Source organism: Salvia miltiorrhiza, chromosome 4 (assembly GCF_028751815.1).
Source record: "Salvia miltiorrhiza cultivar Shanhuang (shh) chromosome 4, IMPLAD_Smil_shh, whole genome shotgun sequence".
Taxonomy (NCBI): domain Eukaryota; kingdom Viridiplantae; phylum Streptophyta; class Magnoliopsida; order Lamiales; family Lamiaceae; genus Salvia; species Salvia miltiorrhiza.
Window position 1 is genome coordinate 29,406,487 of NC_080390.1, and position 21,826 is coordinate 29,428,312.

The 21,826-nt window shown below is 35.5% G+C and overlaps 1 long non-coding RNA gene across 1 annotated transcript; it reads left to right on the forward strand.

Annotated features, from left to right (window-relative positions):
* The first annotated feature begins 9,355 nt into the window (after window positions 1-9,355).
* On the forward strand, window positions 9,356-11,753 carry LOC131019669 (uncharacterized). Its single transcript, XR_009100368.1, has 2 exons — window positions 9,356-9,676; window positions 9,762-11,753. It is a non-coding gene; the product is annotated as an uncharacterized LOC131019669 (long non-coding RNA).
* Window positions 11,754-21,826: the final 10,073 nt, after the last annotated feature.

A 21,826-nucleotide genomic window follows, 5' to 3' on the forward strand; every position in this document is an offset into this window, starting at 1 on the left:
TATAGGTCGTGTGCTTGGTCATCCTATGCGAATTGATAATGCCTCCGCAACTGGTCATGTGGGACACTTTGCGCGGGTTTTGGTGGAACTTGACATGGCTTTGCCTATTCTCAACTCGATGTACATTGATGACGGTGATAGATCGTTCTACATTGAGTTTGGTTTTGAATCTATGCCCCTTTTTTGCTCGCGTTGTAAACTTACGGGTCATTCAACGGATAAATGCCGGAGAGCTGATAGGGCCACGAGCAAGCAAAAGATCACTGAGCCTCCTGCTGTGGTTGTGAAGAATCTTGATAAGGAAGAGGGTCCGACTCCTGCATGGCAGCCCAAAGTTGATATTCTTAAACCTATATCAGGTCCTGATCTTCTAGACGCGGCACCTTTTAAGAAAAATGATCTCCCTCTGGCGGGGGATGCTAACCGATATCAAGCGCTAGATGAGGATGAGGAAGAGGAAGAGGAAGTGGAGGAGACTATCATTGCGGACTCCAATTATGAAGCAAAGCCTTTACATGAGGAAGAAAATGATGGGTCGCCTCACACGGACAAGGCTAGTGATAAGGAGGGCTCGAATGTAGAGGGAACTTTGGAGTTGGATTCTGGAACGAATAGTGGAGCTGTGGTAGAGCAACAACCGGTAGTTGGGGCAGAAGATTCAGCGAGCCAGCGGGTTAATTCGCCGATTAAGGAAGTTGATTTTGATAATAAATCCATTTCTTCTCCGGATGACATGGCGAGTCGTATTATTAGGTTAGAGGAGCAAGTTAATCAGGGGATGCAGTTGCTCTCGGAGCAGAAGCGCGGACGTGGTCGTCCAAAGGGCTCGGTAAAGGGACGAGAGCCTATACATGCAATTCCGGAAGGTTGTATTAAAAGTCGTCTCAGGAATGCGGAAGAAATGGGTAACAAACCGATGGAGTTTGTGGTTGACGTCACCAATAGGCCTAGTATGATTGCAATGAATAATGTCGTCCATAGGCATTGGTCGGATGATTTGGATAATGATCCTGACTTTCCTTTTTGAGTTGTTCTCCTTCGCTTTTTAAGTTTTGTGCCCTTAGTCTGCATCTTGTGCTTTCAAGGGATGTTTTTTCTTTTTCACTTTATAATAAACATCAATTTAATAATAATTAAGTGAATTTTAAGTATGATAGTATGTCTTTAGGATGAAATGATATGTTATTATATATTGTGGGATAGATTTAATCAATTTCTTAAGGATCTTCTCCATTTGGGATAGAAATTGATTATTTCTTAAGGATCTTCTCCAACAAATGATTGTTTATAATTTAATTATTGTACTTTTTATTGCTTATTTAATATTGTATTGAAGGGTTGTATACTGAAAGCAAGACTTTATGCTTGTATACATTGGTTCATTTGTTCACTGTGATTCTTCTATCTAAAATATTGTTATTGCATAATCCCATTAAAGAAGGCGGCCTCGGCATTAGATCTTTTACGTTAATGAACAAATCTTATTTGATGAAGCTGGCTTGGAAGTTAATTCAGGGAACTGTTTGGGCGCATTCCATTCTGAGATCGAGATATCTAAACAATTTTGGGGTTGCAAAGGATTCGGTGTCGAACTCTTCTGTTTGGATTGGGATGAAAGAAGAAGTCAATCAGTTGGTGGATGATTCTTATGTTTGTATTGACCGTGGTGAGCATACTTACTTTTGGCGGGATGATTGGCTTGGGTACAAGCTTGTGGATAAACTTAAAATTCCGATATATATGCATGATTTTCTGAGCTTCTCGGTTAGTGATTATTTTTATGATGGTGTTTGGCATTTCACGACATCCTTTGTTTCTCGTTTTCCTGATATTGTGGATGATATTCTGCGTATTCCGATGGGCGGCCAGAGGGATACGAGATATTGGAAACAGTCGGTTAAGGGTGAGGTTTCGGCCTCTTTGGCTTTTTCTAATATTTGCCATCGTTTTCCTGCTGTTAGCTGGGGCAAATGGATCTGGGAGGACTTTATTCCGATGAGGCGATCTATTCTCTGTTGGCGTGTCCTCCATGGGCGCTTGCCTACTATTGATGTTCTGATCCGGCAAGGGTTAATTGCGCCCAATGCTTGTTCTTTGTGTCTCCAAGATAGTGAGACGATTTCGCATGTGCTTTGGGAGTGCTCGTGTGTTCGCCCTATTTGGACTGATTTTTTAGGTTGGTTTGGTAAAGAGAATCTCTTGGGGTGCATGGATATTCATTCCTTCTTAGTTCTGGCTTGGAATCTCTCTTGGAGTTCCCAAATTGGTTCTTTTTGGAAGGCGGGAATTATCACTCTGATGTGGCGTATCTGGTCGGGACGCAATGCGCTTATTTTTGAGGATTTGTGCTTTGATAGACGTGCGGTTTTGGCCTTTGTCAAGGCTTACTTTATGGAGATTGATGGGGTTTTCCGGAAGTTGGGTAATATTTCTAATTCTTGGGCTGACTATTCGATCACTCGTGCGATTGGGGTGAGGAGCCGTGCTGCTCCTCCCCCCTGTATGGTGGAGGTTCACTGGTGGCCTCCCGTTGGTCAATGGATTAAAGTTAATACAGATGGCTCGGCGGCGGGAGCTCCTGGAGTTATTGCTGCGGGTGGGGTTTTTCGAGACAAGTGGTCTCATGTCCGAGGTTGTTTTCATTTTAAAGGCGGCAACGGCTTTGCTTTCGAGGCGGAATTGTTGGCTGTGATCTATGCTATTCACATTGCTCATACCCGAGGCTGGCGGCATCTGTGGGTTGAGGCTGACTCTATGTATGTGGTTCACCTTTTGTACTCTCGCTCGAGTGATGTTCCTTGGAGATTTAGGGCGTTTTGGCAGCATACTCTTCGCCTGCTTCGGGATTTTTCTTTGATGGTCTCGCATATTTACCGTGAGGGTAATCAACCGGCAGATATTATGGCCAATGATGATCGGCAGGAAGGCTGGTGGCCTTTTGCGATTGAGGAGATTAGGATTGCGGTTGCAAGGGATATGTCGACGCATAGTCATATCCGTATGGTTATATAAGCAGGTTCGTTGGTTCCCTTGGCTTTGGTTGGGTTGTTTTCTTTTGTTGTTGGTCTCCTGTTTTCCTTCTTGGTTCTTCTTCTTCCGGTTTTCTTGAGCCGAGCTTCTTAGGGGTGATGGTTAGGCCGGAACTCCTGAAGTTGTCTCTTCCCGCTCCTGAACCGAATGTGAGTCTTTCACGAGTACTCTTTTTCCTTCTAAGGTCTCTTCTTCTTAGAAGGTTTTAATGAGGCTCGGTCTTTTGTTTGCTCTCTTTTGCGCTTTCTTGGATGTTTTGTACTCTTTTACTTTTCCATTAATACAAGCCTTATTCTCATCATTGCATAATCCCATTATAGTCCATTTTATCTCATACTATAGATTATATGGTGTGTTGTAGATCACAGAAGATCATATAATTGGAAAATGTTGAGATATAAATTGAGTTCACAATCGAGGGAACTATGGACGAGTTGCTGGTTTAGATTGTAGCATAAATTGATAAATAGTTTGTCTTGGCTATTTATTTATGCTAATACCTTCGTGTATTCAATAGGATCACAGTGAGATGAATTCTTATATTCTGACTATTTAAGAATCAAGATCTCGGCGACTTAAATAGTCTTAACCTTAGTTGGATTAATCGGTGTGAATAATGAATTGACTATTGCTTTGATTTATAATGGATGAGAGTTCTCTTGAAACTCAATATACTCAATACTTTGGGTGATAGCAATTATTATTTGACATGCGATTATATCGCAATAAGGATATATGTCCTGCTAATAACAGGATGATAATATCCTCTCAAGGAACTTAATAAGTTTATCGTATTAAACCCTGCAGGTGGAATTTAGTTCCGATACGATAATAAGTTTAAGTGGTAGCACTCGAGATGTCGTTTATAATTAAACGACTAATTAATTAATTAATTGATCGTCAGATGAATTAATTAATTGATGGATAGTGCATATCTTAAACATGGATATTAATTAAGTCTAATGCTAGCCTTGACTCACCTAAAGAATAAAGAGGTAAATCAGTATTAATTTTCTAGTGGAATAAATTAATACTTGTGTCTCGATTTTATTCTGGGCTGAATAAGAAAATCGAGCACTGGGAGGCCAAATTTTATTCAAGCTAGTATATCCCCGCTTGGCCCAATAAAGGTTGTACTCCTTAAGTGGGCATTCATCTCCTCTCTTAAGCCTTTGGGATTGGTCTGATTTAATTATGTTTTGGGCTTATTATTTAGGTATGTCTAATACCTAGTATAAGCAATAAGACAACCCTAAACCTAATTAATTAATCACACACACGTGAGAGCAAAAATGAGAGTAGGAGACGCCAACTTTGAGGGAGAGGACTTGAAGCTCGTTGCCACCCAACGTCAAGTTCTACCGTGGGAACAAGTTGGAAGATCAACACTGGAGTCTCTCATCACCAGATTTGCAAGTAAGCTTCGGTTCTCTTGCAATAGGCACTTGTGATTTTTATATGTATTCATTTGGTATTCGAAGTTGGTCACGGACACATGGATCATATATCAAAATATGGTTCCTCCATGTATTGCTTGAACAATTGGGGGCCGGGTAGACTTAGCGGATAGTCTTAGTAAATTAGAACCACTATGGTTAACATAGCTGCTGGTAGAGTCGAGCACTTAGTAATTAGAATAATGGGGTTATGCTGCCGAAATTTTGTTTGATTCAAATAATTTATGATATTTTAATTAGAATTTACAAGAATGAGTGATAATCGTTTGTGGACGTACGCGAGATACAATGATCGTTCCGCATTTGAAACGGGACTTTGAGGGTTTCCTTGAGTATGCGATAAATCAAACGGCGTACACAGATGGAGTAGGTAACATTAGGTGCCCGTGTAGGAAGCGTAAGAATGTAGCCTTTTGATCTGTACCTACAGTCAGAAAATATGTTACTAGGCGTGGGTTTCTCCACAATTACACAACATGGGTTTATCACGGGGAAGCATCAGTGTATATGCCGCCAGAACATACTACAATGGATGAGGATGATGAGTCATACAGTAACTACCAAAGGATGGTGTGTGATCATGCTGGACCTAGTAATTACCAAGATCCTCCAAATCTCGAGGAGCCGCCCAATCCTGACGCTCAACAGATTTATGACATGTTGAACGCAACCAATAATCTATTGTATTCTTCCTGTGAGACTTACTCACAATTATCTTTTATGACACAATTAATGAGCATAAAGGTTGAAAACCACATGTCTGAGAGATGCTATAATCAATTGTCTTACTCAATCCTTTATTTCATGTTTTGAAACAACATTGCATTTACCTCGTTCTACAACCCCTATTTATTGTGATTGTATAATTAAGTCGAAAAATATATGTACTTGAAAAAAAAGGTAACATAGATTGAATTCAACGTATGCAATTGTGATGCGTCGTTTTACCTCAAAAATATCCGGCAGTCAGCCGGCATGCCCACACTGCGCAGACAACAGTAAGCAAGATCGTCTCCCAAGGGACTGACGAGATATCTCTAATTAAAGCCTGCAAGTAACCCACGAAAATTGAGATTAAAATCAATAAAATACTAAACTTAAAATTAAATAAATAAAATCCAAACTGAAAGCAATTTTTCCAATAGCTAAAAGATGAATAAAAATTCCAACCATTAATAAAAGAATTCCAGCAATCAATTAAGTCCACCCTAGCTTAATTATTCCGATCATTGATGCAAATATAACTTTAAATCATGCAAACAAACCAGTTATAACCACCGAAGACGCTTCTGACGTGATCTTATTTCTCCTTAATTATTCGGTAACCAGGAAGACGCTTCATTAATTACTACCCCAATCGACTGACAACCGTAAGAGACGCTCTATAGGTTTAATGAGCTGACAGCATTAATATATAAAGAAACCCGATTCAAAACCAATAAACTCTGACGCATGATTATTGAATTAAGACTGCTTTTCCCTTGACCCTGATGTGTCAATTTACCACTAGTCAAACCTAAACCACAATTACGGATGGCCGGTTCAATTGGCTATATAATTAATTCTATCCCAATAAATATTTGGAACTATCTAATGGATTAAAACAATTAATATCATTAAACATGGAGAATCGCATATGCAAGTATAAAATAAAGTATAAGAACAATTAGATCTCACAAAATAATCTTGTTAGTGCTTCCCTAATCGATGCCGGAATAAACGAATTTACCTAGAACTCATAATCAAATAAAACAAATAAATTAAATAAATAATTGCAAAGAAAATTTAAGAAATAAAACTTGAATTGAAATCTCCAAACTTGCATCCAATCTGCTCAAAAAATGCGTCTGACTTTGTCTCATGTATGTGGCATGAATATAGTCTAATTAAGTAGTAGGAGGGCTACAGTTAAAACACTTCTTAAAATATAAATATAAACGTTTTTTAATGTACGAATTTTATCTAACATGGTTACGAATTGTGAAAAATAAATTTTTGCTACCTTTGGGATTCGAACCCAGGACCACGAATTTATCCAACAAGGTTACGAATCAACCGTAGATCTTGATGATCTAAGGGATGAAAATTATTTATATTTTATATTTTAAGAAGTGTTTTTATTTTAGCTCTCCCCTTAAGTAGTATATATATATATATATATATATATATATATATATATATATATATATATATATATAGGGGAGGGCTAGAATAAAAACACTCTTAAGTGTATAAAATATAAATGATTTTCAGCCCTTAGATCATCAAGATCTACGGTTGATTCGTAACCCTGTTGGATGAATTCGTGGTCCTGAGTTCGAATCCCAAAGGTAACAAAAATTTATTTTTCGCAATTCGTAACTTTGTTGGATAAATTCATACGTGTTCTACATAAAATTCGTACATTAAGAAACGTTTATATTTTATACACTTAAGAGTGTTTTCATCCTAGCCCACCCCTATATATATATATATATATATAATAGATGAGGAAATAAACTAATCAAAACCTAACCTAATAAAACTAAAGTGGCGTGAAAGCTCACTAGCATAAAAACAAACTTAATCAAATCTAATAATTAAAAGAGATAAATGGCGCAAGGCCTTGGGCAAAAGAGAATCGAATTCAGCCCACAAGAAAAAATCAAAATGCAGTCCATAAGTTCTCTACTTTCGCCACACCAATAATTCCATTCAGTTTGAATTTCAGCTTGTATTCTTCACAGTTCCGAGCTTCAAAATTCTTCTCAAAATCATGTCCAACATCTAAAAAATATCATCAAAATTCATATCCAAAAGATGATATTTAACACGAATTAAGCATAGAAATCATACCAAAATCCTCCAAATAAATGCGTATAAATACGCCTAATCAAATTGAATTCAAAATACATTACAAATACAAAATTAAAAAAATTATTGTGTATAAACTAGAATAATAATAATAATAATAATAATAATAATAATAATAATAATAATAATAATAATAATAATAATAATAATAATAATAATAATAAATAAATAAATATTTTTTCGACATAAAAATAAGGACGGAAACGAGACCGATCAATAATTAACGACATATTTTGGATATCATCTCGACAGATTCTAAAGTTATGAATGTATGATATTGTATATTGAAATAGAGTTTAAATGAATTAATAGGTACTAGAGATATCAATAATACGAGTGTTCTGTATTGGTGACCACTCGAAAGGAAGTTCAAGGTTAAGTGTGTTTGACTTAGAGCACAACTAAGATGGGTGATCGACTGAGAAATTCATCTAATGTATGCAATACTGTATAAATACAAAAATACTTGTGGGGTATAAATAAATAAATAAATAAAAATAATAATAAAAATTACCGACGGCGTGGTGCCGCAGCTAATCACCGGCGGGAATCGCCGCCAATATTACTCCGACAAACACCGCGGATCCAGTGACAGGCGCCACCGTCATCCGGTAAACTTTACCGCCGGCGGTGATGTCGCCGCTAATCACCGGAGGTAATTGCTGCCGGTATTACTCCGGCAAACACCGTCGATCCGACGAGTGGCGTCACCACCATTCGGTCAACTTTACCGGCGGCGGTGATGCCGCTGCTAATCACCGGTAGCCCTTGCCGTCGGTAAACCCCCGACAAATCTTCGCTGATCGACGACGACTTTCAACGGCGGCAGTGCCGCTGTTAGTTACCGGCGGCCATCATTTGCCGTTGGTATACCAATCGCCGACGACAGAATTACCGGCGGCCCCTCGCAGCCGGTGATGGTATTTCCGGCAGGATACTGGTGTTTACCGGCGGGAATTACCGCCGGTAATCACGTTTTTTTTTTTTTTTTTTGGTAGTGTTAATTAACTAAAAGCATATAGCAACATTATATCTCTTGGGATATCTCAAATTGAGAAAGCTTAGTAAGCTAATCCATTCTATATAGATTAGCTTACAAATAATAACTAAAACACCAATCACTTTGCATGGTTCTATTCATAACTAGTCCAAGCAAGAAATCTCAAACATGTATTCAAATATGAATCTCAACTTTGAAAAATCATATAAAATCAATCACTTCAAAGAAAAATACAAACTTTACCTTTTTAGAAAACTATTAAAGTCTATTTTAATTAGAAAGTTATAAATATACAATATATCAAGTGTATAAGAAATCATATCACAAAAAGAAAAAAACTTGCCACTGGATTTTTGCTGTTTTCGTGCAGTAATTTTCAGAAAATCGTTTGACATATATATACAAGGGTCTCGAATTTAGCTGAAATTTTGCAGAGATCTACTACTCACAATAAAGTTATTACTGTAAAATTTGAAGTCATTTGGACCATGGGAACACTCTCAAAAATACCTTACGAGGGATTGTACTGTGCAGCAAAACTGACAGCAATACATTCTGTCTCAACTCAACATATCTCTCATATTTTAATCATCTTTATCTAAAGTTAAGGAGCTCCACTGCTGTTGTTTTAGGAATCGAATGCTAATAAATTCACATAATGTTCATATAACATTATAGATTTCAATTTTAGATTCATTTACAACAAAAAAAATAAAACCCTTAATCCCCTTCTTTAATATGCTTCCGCCCTTGCTATTACTTGAGCATCAATGCTCTATTAATTCTAAAAAATCATATAACTTATTCAATTCATAGCATAGCTTTCATATCCATGAGCAAATCTATATATTATATAAAACAGCAGTTTAACGGTAATATTTTACCGCCATATCTTCTCTCTCCCACGTTTCTCTCCACTTTAATCTCCAACTTTCTCTTGCTCTTTATACACCAAAAACGGTTTTCTCCACAAATCTAAACGTTCTCTCTGCAAAAACAGACGAATATACATCAATAAATCTTAAATATTACTTCAACAGGGATGAGTTCAATCGAAGAACTGATGGAAAACATCAGCAATTTCCTCTCTCAATTGTTCATAACCCAACCCATCATTCCTACAAAAGAAAATCGTTCCTCTCTCCAAAACAGTTAAACCCATCTCCCTATTCTTCGATTCTTCTTCTAATTAGCCCAAATCAATGTACAAGTAGGGGATCTCAAGCCCATCGGCGACAAAGGCATGTATGAATATAAATTTGCATAATTTTTTATTTAGAATTCACCATCGGCAATGACAAGCAGGCGAGTCGATCTACGGCGACGACATTTGTTGGTGAGAACTTGGAAAATTTTAATTTATTTATCAATTTATGGACAGTTAATTTTTTTTTAAGGTGATGATTTCTATATCTTTACAGAAGTGGAAATGCAGGAGATTGAAGTGGAAGTCTTCTCTATTTCACGCTCTATCCATCGAAAATGGAGATGCATAAAGACACATTTTCCCAGGTAAATTTGAGTTTTCAGCCCTGATTTCTAAATTTTTTTATTATAAATGTTAATTTCTACGATTTAAGATGTGTGAATCAATTGTTGAAGATTGTCCAGTATTTTGTATTTTTTTGGAAGCTTCAGTATTTTGTAGTGTTTTTTTTAGGAACGGTATTTTGTAGTTTTAAGTATTCATATCCTCACACTTTTGATGTCGTTGGCGTTACCGCTCCACCCAATTTTGTCAAACACGTTACCGAGTCACATTACCTAGCCTCCACCACTATAACAGTCCAGTGCCTAAAAGAGCAGTTTAACCGTCACTATCGGCCGGAACAACCACCCTTGCCTTTGTCTCACCAAACAACCCATCACTTTTTCCTTCTTTTTTTCCCCCTTTAATTTTTTAGTTATGCTAAATATAGGGCTATGCATGTCTGTATATTGGTGAATTTTAGAGAAGTGTATATTGGTGAATTTTAGAGGAGTTTTTAGATCAATTCTTTAACAAATGCTAGATTAAATTGTTTAGTGTACATCACCAATAACATATAACCACATATATATCTTTGTAGTTTCATGTCACTATGTTAATCAAATCATTCATTTAGACGTTTATAGTGGTATGATTCTTTCTAGATAATCAATCATTATGCCTTTGTAGTATTATTTATTTCCAAGATTCAATTTCTAAAGTTCAAAACCTATTCTTTTGAAGTTGATGCTACTATATATGTGAGAAATTGATTTGAAGGCGAATGAGGAGAAGAATATGGGGCTACTCTCAAATTTGGCTTATGCTTTGACAATGGACTATATTTTTGCAAAGGAGCTCTGATGAAAATAAAGGTTGAGCAACCAAGAAAGCCTAGAGCAGATTTGTTAGTTTCTCAATGATAACTGTTTAGTGCTCAACGATTTCAACTTTAGAGATGAGTTGCTTCTCCTTTTATGAATTATATTTGTAGACCACATAGAACCACTATTATACAGGGAGAAATGTTGTTGTTTCGTATTGATTATTGCTTAGTTGGTGCTTAATTTATATAAAAGGCTATGCATTTGTTTTCCTCTTTAAAATTTTGAAATAAAACAATCAAAGATTTATATATTATATATTTCTCGTGTCTTCTCTCTTTCAACTTGCCTTCATACCTTAGATGGAGATTGAAATAAACTATTTGATTGCTCATACTTTTCTATGTCATGTGTAGAACTTTTTGAGATCAAATCTTGAAAGGCGTTGTGCTCTTCTTTTGCTATGAGAATTTTTTTTTCTGCTAAAGCTACAGTAGAAAGCCTAGCTCGTACGGTTAATCTCCATCTTTTGCTTTCTTATTTTGCTCCATATATAATTCTTTGAGAACACATGTTTAAGTGTGTATTTGTTTTCCTGCTGACATATCTAGATATATATGAAATCACAGTTTCTAATGGTTGTTTTTTGCGTCAATTCAATCAGGATTAGAAAAACCATCTTTTCGTAATATTCTCAGTGCATCAGTTGCAGAAAATTCAGTTTTCTGGATTTGTTTCAGCATCATTTCTAGCGCGTCAAGGTTGATTCATCCAGCGCGTATCACCAACATTTGTTGGCCGCAGATCTAGAGAAATCAAAAGGGATGTGTCCATCAGCCACCAGAGAGGATTGGGGAAGAAAGATGTGGAGAAATCGATAGGATGCGTAAAAGAGTAACAGGATGGACTGTTTCTCTTGGATGGAAATATCATTGACGGCGATGTTTCAAAAATCTAAACATTCATAGGACACTTATTGAAAATTTAGAGAGTGCTAATGCACCCATATATCATCGAAGCTCTCAAGTGAGAAAAATGTTTAGTATGAAATTTTGAATAATTTGTTATAATCTTTTAAAAAGATATATAAATAAATAAAAAATTGCAGTATAAATTTTTTATATAGATCATAATAGATTTCCAAATTCCACATATGAATGTTATTTAACCAATTATTTCTTTAAAATAATTAAATTTGATTTTTAAAAAATATTTGATTTATTTTTTATATTAATATTATTTTTTTTCTAAATTTTGTTGTACAATATAGTGTCATTTTTTTGTTTATTATTTATAAATATTCTTGTGTTTTGGAAGAAGCTAAAGATCAAAGAAGAAGTAAAAAGAAGAAGATATTGTTGAGAGTAGAAGGGTGAATACGAAGTATAATAAAGACTGAAGAAGAAGAAAAAAGAAAACGTTGAGAAGAGAAGAGTGGTACATGAATGATGAAAAAGATTAGAAATTTTTAAATTTTCATTGGACTAATTAATTTGAGCTATGAGATTAAATAATTTTATATGTTTAATTTTATGTTAATAATGGAAATTGTCCATTTCAGTTTAATAAGGAAAGAAATATTAGTATTTTTTTTCAAAAAAAAAAAAACTACTTACTTTTACTTCTCTTCTTTAATACGATTGATATTTTCATTCTATAATTTCAAGAAATAAAGTTTTGATATTTTCATTCTATAATTTCAAGAAATAAAGTTTTCTTCAAATATGTTGAAGTTAAAAATTATACTTTGATGATGATGATGATGATGTTATTATTATTATGTGTTTGTGTGTGAATTACACAATTGATACTCATTGTCATTTGCTTTTGTTTTTTTATGAATTTATATATTTATACTCATTATCAATTAAAATAATTTATTGGTATATCAATACTGAAAATGCAAAGTTGAAAGAACAAGACATTGAAGAACCTCTGTGAAATTCGAAGAAATTGCAAGGGTCGATCGACGACGAGACATTCCCTACACTTTAGTGGTGAAATCGATTCCTTATACCAGACATTGATCGACGGCGAATGCTCCAATCGGTAGGCTGCTTTCGAACCCTAGTTCTTCAAATTTTTTCCCCTAATTTTTCGACTTTGCGCCAATGTCTTTGCATGATTTTACAATCGATCATCATCATCATCATCGTTAAGCGCATCTAATCAGTTTTAATACAATTATAGTCCCTCGTCTCAAAATCCAAGATCTCCTCATTTGTCAAGCAAAAGGGCTGTTCCAAATCAACTCTGATGCTCGCATTTTCATTTTCACCATTAATATTATTCTGCTGCTTTGTCGTCTCTTCTTTCTTCATTTCTTCAAGGTATTTTGCTTTGCCCCATAGCACCATATATAATCCAATTATCACCGCCAATGTCTTGCTATGATCTTGTAAAAATAATAATTCCATGTTGTGAAGTTCACTTTATTAGAATTATACATTAAGGTTAGATTTTTTTTTTAAACCACATTAAGGTTAGATTATTGTTTGCTACTTTTTGGTTTGAGGCATTAACATTCAGAATGCGTTTTATGTCCCTTGTACAATTGAGTTTTGTTCTGAGTTTTGTTCATTCAGGGGTTGCTGTTGACATATTGTTGTTCTCAAGTTGATTCTTTCTTTTTTTTTTCTTTTCTTTTTTTTTTTCATTTCCATACAAAAATGGTGTCCCTTTGCGCATGAACAATTGCCAAGTGATTTTCAATTTTTGAAATTAGGGTTTTAAGATTTCAAGATTATGCTAGACAAAGACGATGAACAATATATAAAGACCCATTTAAAAACACTCTGAATTAAATTAGGTGTATTTCATTTTTTATTTTTTTTTATAATTCCACGTAATAGTTTCCGATGTTCCATGTCAACTTCTGGGCGCCAGAAAATCTTACGGGAAATATTGATAGGTTGGGTACCAATTAGATATTATTGAAAAGTTGGGACATAATCGATAATTCGGTCAGACGATGAGACATAAAGTAACATTTACCCCTAACTAAATCCATTTTCACAATACATGTCTAAAATCTCCGTAAAAATATATAGTGTTCTAACTTAATCAAATATCATAAATACACAATCAATTTCATCAAGGAAAAAAAAAAAAAAAAAAAAAAAACTCAAAACCCATAACCACTAGTGTTCGTCCCTTTCTGGATTAAACACTAGGCACAACTCCAACTTATCAAACCCTTTTTTAAAACATAACTAGCATTTGCATCCCGTGCAATGCATGAGAAAATATTTTTAAATTTTACTAATATCATGAACTTAAGCCGAATTTCAAATTTAGCACGACTTTTAAAAGTTTCAATTAATATGGCTAACTTTGCTCCATGTTCAATTTTAGCACCGTTTTTTTGACGTGGCTTGCCAACACACGCTTCGATCTTACGTGTCATTGACATGGCTTGTCGGCACAAGCTTCCGGCCGGCGAGCTCTCTCTCTCTCTCTCTCTTCCGTCGCCCCCACCCCCACCTCTTCCACCACCCCGCCTTCTCCACCGCGTTGCTTCACCTTCGAAATCCTCCATTGCCGCTTCGAAATCCTCCACCGCAGCAACTTCTCCTCCCCTTCCCCCATCGCGCCGCCGCCACCTTCGAAATCCTCCACTGTAGAAACTTCCCCCTTCCAGTGCGCCGCTTCGAAATCCTCCACCGACTCCCACGCCTCTCACCTCCTCCTCATTCAACAGCGACAAGCGCCGCCGCCCTCTGCTCACAGAACCCGCGGCCGCAACAGTAAACAAGGCCAACCGCCACTCACGCCTCCCCCGTCCCTCATCTCTCTTCCCTTTTCTTCCTTAAGACTTAGATCTCCAGATTTTCAACCCTCACTTCCTCCAATTTTCGGCGACAACAGCGGCTCCTTGCCGCCACGGTGCCCTAGCCAGAATTTCCGATCGCGACGTCGCCACACACGACGCCGCCTCTGCCCGGACTCCCTCCATTTCTGATCGAACAACAGCAACCCGCCACTGCCTTCCGCCGATTTCAGCCCTCAAGCTTTCTCTCTCTCTCTCTCTAGAACAAAATTATGACATGTCCGCCAGAAGACACGTCACTGCCACATGGTTCTGCCAGAAAACAAACCGGTGCTAAAATTGAACACGGAGCAAAATTAGGCATATTAATTGAAACTTTCAAAAGTCGTGCTAAATTTGGAATTCGGCTTAAGTTTATGATATTACATGCATTTAACCCATAAAATTAATACTAATTCAATTATTGTACTCATAAATATAATAAAAATTAATTTTGATTGAATGTATTTGAATTGAATATTGAAAAAAAAATCACAATTATAAAATTTGATATTATGAAAAATTAAAACAAAAATATAAGTTAAAAAAATTAATAGTAAAATACTAATTAAAAAGAATTAAAAATATATTTATTCAAAAAAGATGAGAGAGGACAGAGAAATTTATAAAGCTTTAATATTTAAACAAATTTAATTTTTACATTTTAAATCAAATATTTTCAAAAAAATATATCATATTAAATCTCTTATCGTGATCTTTAATTTAATATGCATATTAAATATTTTATAATTAATCGAATTTCACAATTTTGGAAAGAAATGTAACAACAAATAAGAAGTTAAAGAAAATAAAAATAAATAGTTTAAACATAAATCTTCTATTTTATTATAACTACAAAATTGCCACTCAATTTTGAAATTAATTTGAAATTGATTTCAAATTGGAAACTCCCTTTTTAATATGACTAGCATTTGCACTCATGCAATGCACGAAAAATATTTTTATATTTCACTATATCTAAAATTGATATTAATTTGATTATTATATAAAAAAAATTAAATATAATTAGAAAATACTGTAATTTAAGATAAATATTTTATTTTAATATAAAAAAAAGGAATAATTTATAATAATAAAAATTAATATTGTGAAAAAAGCAAACAATATAAGTTAAAAGATAATTGAAAAAAAATAGATTTATTCAAAAAAAAGAGGAGAGAAGTTTTAATCTTTAAATAAATATAATTTTTATATTTTAAATCTAATATTTATATAACATATATCAAATTAAAGATCATCATGATCTTTAATTTGATATGCATATCAAATATTTTATAATTAGTCGAATTTCACAATTTTAGAAAAGAAATAAAATTAAAAAATGAAAAGTTAAAGAAAAAGAAAAAAAAAGATGTATAGCTTATAAATAAACCTTTAATTTTATTATAATCACAATTTTTATTATAATCACAATTTTGAAATCAATTTGAAATTGAAAACTCCCTTTTTAATATGGGCCGGTCTTGCATGCGGCGGTCGCACTCCAGTGCGACGGGTCTGCCCCGACCCGCGCCCGACCCGACCCGTGCCCAGATCCGAAATCCTGAATTCTAAATTATTACATTTGTTTATAATAATTATTACTTTTAATAAGCATGAAATATACATTTGTTCGCTTAAATGTATACTTATATAAATATAGGTATTTACCTTCATTTAATATAAAGTATTAAAATTTTCCTAAACCCTAAATTCTATCAACTAATCCCTAAACCCTGTAAACTAAACCCTAAGCCTGAACACTAAACCCTAATAGGAGTATTTACTTTTAATAAGCATAAGATATACATTTGGTCGCACAAATATATACTTATATTATATAAATATTTACCTTCATTCAATATAAAACATTATACATATCAATATACATTTATATGAACAAATGTATATATTATGTTTATTAAAAGTAACAATTATTATAAACAAATGTAATAATTAGGAGTATGGGTCAAACCCACGCAGGCCAAGGTTCCGGGTCAGGAGGGCGGGTTTGGAGCCGGGTCGACCCGTCGCACACCTGTGCGACGGTCGCACCCAAGAATTGGCGCTTTAATATAGTATAGATATAGATAGATAGATATACTTAAATTTATACATATAATAACATATTAATATATTAAACTCCAACCACAATCCATTCAAAAATAAAATTAAAAATCAAGATTGAGCTTGATTCTAAAAGCGAAGATTTTCTAAGATTTAAACTACTGGGTATGTTTATACCTTGATCTTACGTCACGCTTTGAAGTAAAATTGAATTGATAATGTTATGAGCTTGATCCTAAAACTTAAAATTGAAGAGATAGTAGAGGTAGAAAGGATGAGGGGCGGCTGCGTTGAAGGAAAATTAAATAAACAAGTTAGCTGTCACAGCCCGCAATCCCTAAGGATGGCTTAACCGGGGTTATGACTCGGGAAGGGGATTTAGAAGCGGGGAAAGAAAGGGGCATCTTTTGAAACCGTAAATCTTACTTAACTTAAGAAAAATCATCGTATTTACTCATTAATACTCTTTTGAACAGTCTATGAAAGACAACATAAAACTTAATTAATATCATTAATCAAGTTATACATCATATGAAACCATTCTCTTAAGACTCAAAGTATGACATAACATACTATAACATCAACAACATCTTGCAGCGGAAAGTAGCTAGACATATGTATGAAGACATATTCTAGACAGGTTAACTATTTATTAACAACCCTGGAGACTCCGCTCATTGCAGCACCATCATCACATCAGCTCAACCTGCACATTTAGAAAACATATGCAGGGCTGAGTACAAAAGCACTCAGTGGGCACGTATGCCTAGGTATAAAAATACATGCTTCAAAACTGTAAATTGTCATGCCATCATAAACAGTACAGCAAGGGAGTTTTTTCGCTAAAAAGGCCCAAGCTTACTAAATTCATTTGTGATTCTTAAAGTTCGACTGATCAGTCTAAGTTCTCTTGTAATCTATCATATCTGGAATTGTGTGCCGGAGAGGTGGCCACCTCTCACGGTCACTTGACCGGACAACCCGCTAGATGACTCACGGTCACTGGTGTACACTAGCCCTGGCAGGATAGCTATCAACTGCTCAGGACTCGAATTCGATTGCATCATTGGCAAAGCCAAAGCAGATAGATATCATACTAAAATTTAAACATTTTATGGCAAGACAATACTTGAAATAACTTTAACTCAAATATTTTGTAACGAAATAACTTGCTCAAATGTAACATTAAACTCATTTGATTGATATATAAAACTGAAATTAACAGTTAAATCATCTCATGCATTCATTCGTATAAGAGGCCTACGACACGCAGGGGATCTCTATATACGTATAGTAAAAGTAATGCCTACCTCATTCCGTTCCCACTAGGGGCGTAGAGTTACCTCCTTCTTTAGCTTTCACTTCCCGTCTGGACCTTTATTGACGAAGAGTCGATAAGTTCGAGAAGAAAGTCGTGTAAGAAAGGAAGATAGGTCTCTAAACTAAACTATCTCCTTTTTAATGATTTTAGGGTTCTAACATCCATATTAATCTTGTCTCGTTCAAAACCTTAAACTCAAAACATCTATCACATAACTAACATTTAGGTTCGAAACCGTTTATTTGAACATCATCATGCGCATCAATCATAACTCGTTCTACTCACGCCATCAAGTTAAATATTCCGTCATTTAAAAATAAATCATAGGATATCACATAGACAAATTATATCATCATAGATCATGCTTTCTTATATTTAAAATCATTTAATCATTTTCAAATAATCCATATTAATAAGTCATTTGAAAAGAATTAATTTAAATGAGAGTTTAACTCAAATTATTTTATTTTATAATCCATTTATAAATACTTGAAATAAAGAACTCCATTTAAATAATTAATTTAAAGGTCAATATATAATTAAATTAATCAAGCTCAATTTAAATTAATAATTAAGAGCTCAAATAATTTAAATAGATATAAACCCAAATTAATTAGATAAATTAAGTCTATCATGTTTTTCTTTGAATAAGGCCCAAACAATTAAATTAAAGAAGCCCAAATATTTAAATCTAAGCTCATCAATTAATTAAAGAAGGACCCAAATACTTAATAAAATCGGCCCAACAACAATTAATAAAATGGCCCAAGTCTTGGCCCAACAACAAGCCCAACAATTAACTATGGCCCAAAGCCCATCCTTCATCCTTTAACCTATCTCCACACACACTATTTCACATTCAAACACACACACTAAGCTGCGCCTCAATTCTCTCTCTCGCCTCTGCCCTCTCCGCCGCGCCTCGCCGGGATGCTCGCCGGACGGAGGCCGGCGTCGGCCCCTCTCCTCTCTCCCTGAACTCATTCCCCCTCTCTTCTCCTCTATCTCTCTCGCCTCTATCGGCCGCTATCGTTCATCTTTCTCTCTCAAGAATGACGGAACAAGGCGGCAGACGCACGCCGCTGTCAAAGCGGTGCGCCGCCGTCGCCGGCCGCCGCCTGCTCCCTCGTTCTCGCGGCAGATCCGCCGCGACCTGAAGACCACGGCGTCGTCGCTCATCTCGCCATCTCCATTTCCTTCTCTTCTATTTATCTCTCTACACGCCCTGACCCTCTCCCTCTCTTTCCTCGATCTGCCGGAACAGGACGCACGCCGCCGTCAAAACGGTGCGCCGCCGCTGCTGCCTCCATCGTCCTCGCCGGTGGCTCACGGCCAGGAGCCGTCGACCCCGACAACCAGGTATACCCCATCTCCCTATTCTCCTTTTTCTTCCCTCATCTTTTCCCCTTTTTTTTTTTAAATTAAAAACTGAAATCCCTCTCTCTCCTTTTCCCCTGTGGCAGAACGAAACCACGGCTCCGCCGCCTTCCGTCGACCATCGGCAGCCACCACGGCTGCCGTCCCCTGACCTCGACTCATACACACAGCAGGGGTTCAAGCCTCAAAACAGTCACACATAGCATATAGGATTTATCACAATTTCAAATACTGTAAATTTCAGTTCATATGTAACCTATCTTGTAACTGTAAATTTGTGAATTTGTTACTCATTTTCTACATATATCAAAGCATTTGTAATCCTTTGTTGATGAACGTATGATGGTGTGGTGGTGCTGAGATATAAGTAATTGTTTGCTTTGGTGTTTCTCAGCAAAACTTGAACGAAATACAGGAGCTTAGTTTAGGAAGAACACCTTAATTGATAGTGTAAATTGTTGTCTCTTCAGTGGCTGTGCGAAATTGGGGCTGCATAGGTGAGAAATGGTGAAGATGGTGAAGGCGTGGGGTTGGTTTAATAGAAGTAAAATTCTATTTCAGCATGCGTATGACTGAAATAAATTCTTCAGCATGCGTTATGACTAAAATAATTCTTCAGCATGCGTACGACTGAAATAAATTCTTCAGCATGCGTATGACTGAAATAAATTCTTCAGCATGCGCTATGACTAAAATAATTCTTCAGCATGCTTAGGAATTATTCGAATTTAATCATTAAAATATCTAATGGATTAATACATTAATCATATGGTTCCAAACTCAATTAAATACATTAACACATACAAGACAAATTCTTATTTGAAGTATAAAAATCCATTTGGGCTTGTCAATTTAATAATTTAACTAACCACATGGATCAACTCTAGTAATTAATAAAAATTCATATTTAACACTTAAATGTTAAATCATCATTAATAAATTAATGGACTCAAAATATATTTTGAGTGCATCGTCCACTGAAGATAAAATAAAATAAATCATCATGTATATAAATCATCAAATTCATATAAGTTCGTATTTTATTAATGGATGCTGAACCCTAATTACCATAATCAATCCTTAAATCAGTAATTAGAAGATTTTAAATCCTCAATTAAAAGTCGGGTCATTACATACTATCCCCCTTAAAAGAAATTTCGTCCCGAAATTTGTACCTCAGAAAATAACTCTGAGTACTTCACTTTCCTGTTAGACCGTAGTCTATTCTTGACCATGATATATTCATAGGTCCCTTACTATCGGTATCGACTTAGTCCTTAGTACCTGAACTTCCCGATCTAAGATAGATTTGGATCTTCCTTCGTAACTCAAATATTGACTAATAACAATGTTGTTTTTATGGATCATATGCTTTGAATCGTAAACATTCTTCTTCAATTGCGACACATGGGATACATTACGCACATTCTCAAAGCTTAGCGCTAACGCCAAACAGTAAGTTATTGGGCCTATCCTTTCTACAATCTCGTATGAGCCTATAAAACGGGTTTAGGTTTACCCTTCACATTGAGTCCAATGATTTCTCTTGATGGAGAAACTTTTATGGAAATTATCTCTCCACTTTCACATCATAGGTCAATTTGTCATTTGTCAACATGTGACTCTGTCAATCATGGCCCTCTTTTATTCACTATCAAATTTTGACGAATGATTTCAATCATCTAGTCATTTCATCTCAACAAAGTGGTGATCTATATTTCCTCACGTGTAACGCCTCATTTGCCAACCTATCGATAGTCAATTGATAACTGATATTATATGTCTCACAATGAGTGGCAAAAACATGTTCTCGGCTTTCACCCCGGTTTAGCTCGGTCGTCTTCAACATACCTCATTAGTAATTTCTATGTCGTTTAAGCAGAACTACAACAACTAATATCTCTAAAGCATTCCTAAAGCAACTTAAACAGTTTGTAAGGAGACCCACCATTTCGAGCATGTAGGCAGTCAGCATAAACGTCGTTATAAACTTTTATTCATTCATCGTAGGAATCTCGAGTCATGTGGGCATTGACTGCCCCCTTTCGTGACAACCTTTGCTTAAGTCTGATGGATTCGAAAAATCCATCTCGACAACGAAATTCATTGGTTCGTTAAGGGCTCGGTTTGTCCCAAACATGACATTAAGCTTGTCTTTATGAGCTCGAAGACTCAAAGTAACGATATGATATGTTGTAAAACCTTCACTTGCTAGCACGCAAGACATATTTCAACAAATGAGGTTACATCTCGTTTCATTTCTCCTAACTAGAATTTTTCTAGATCTTAATATATCTTAGTACTTCCTGGTGACAGTATATGGGTGCCATGGCTTTATCTTATTCTTAAGTTCATTGTCATGGAGATGCATATCTTCCCTTCAAAGAAGATAGTATTATTTGATTCCTCGTGGTAATTCTTGAAATTTCTTATCCTTATTCTTACTCTTAACTTCTCATCCTTCCTTCGTGCTCCTACCACAATTTTCCTCAAGCTGGGTGGTTTAATCACTTCTATCATCATCTTATCATATCTTAGACGAGACCTTCAGGCTCACTGCATCATCTACTACATTGGTCTTGTCCGTGCGATGGTTAATACCAAAATCATAATCCTTTACG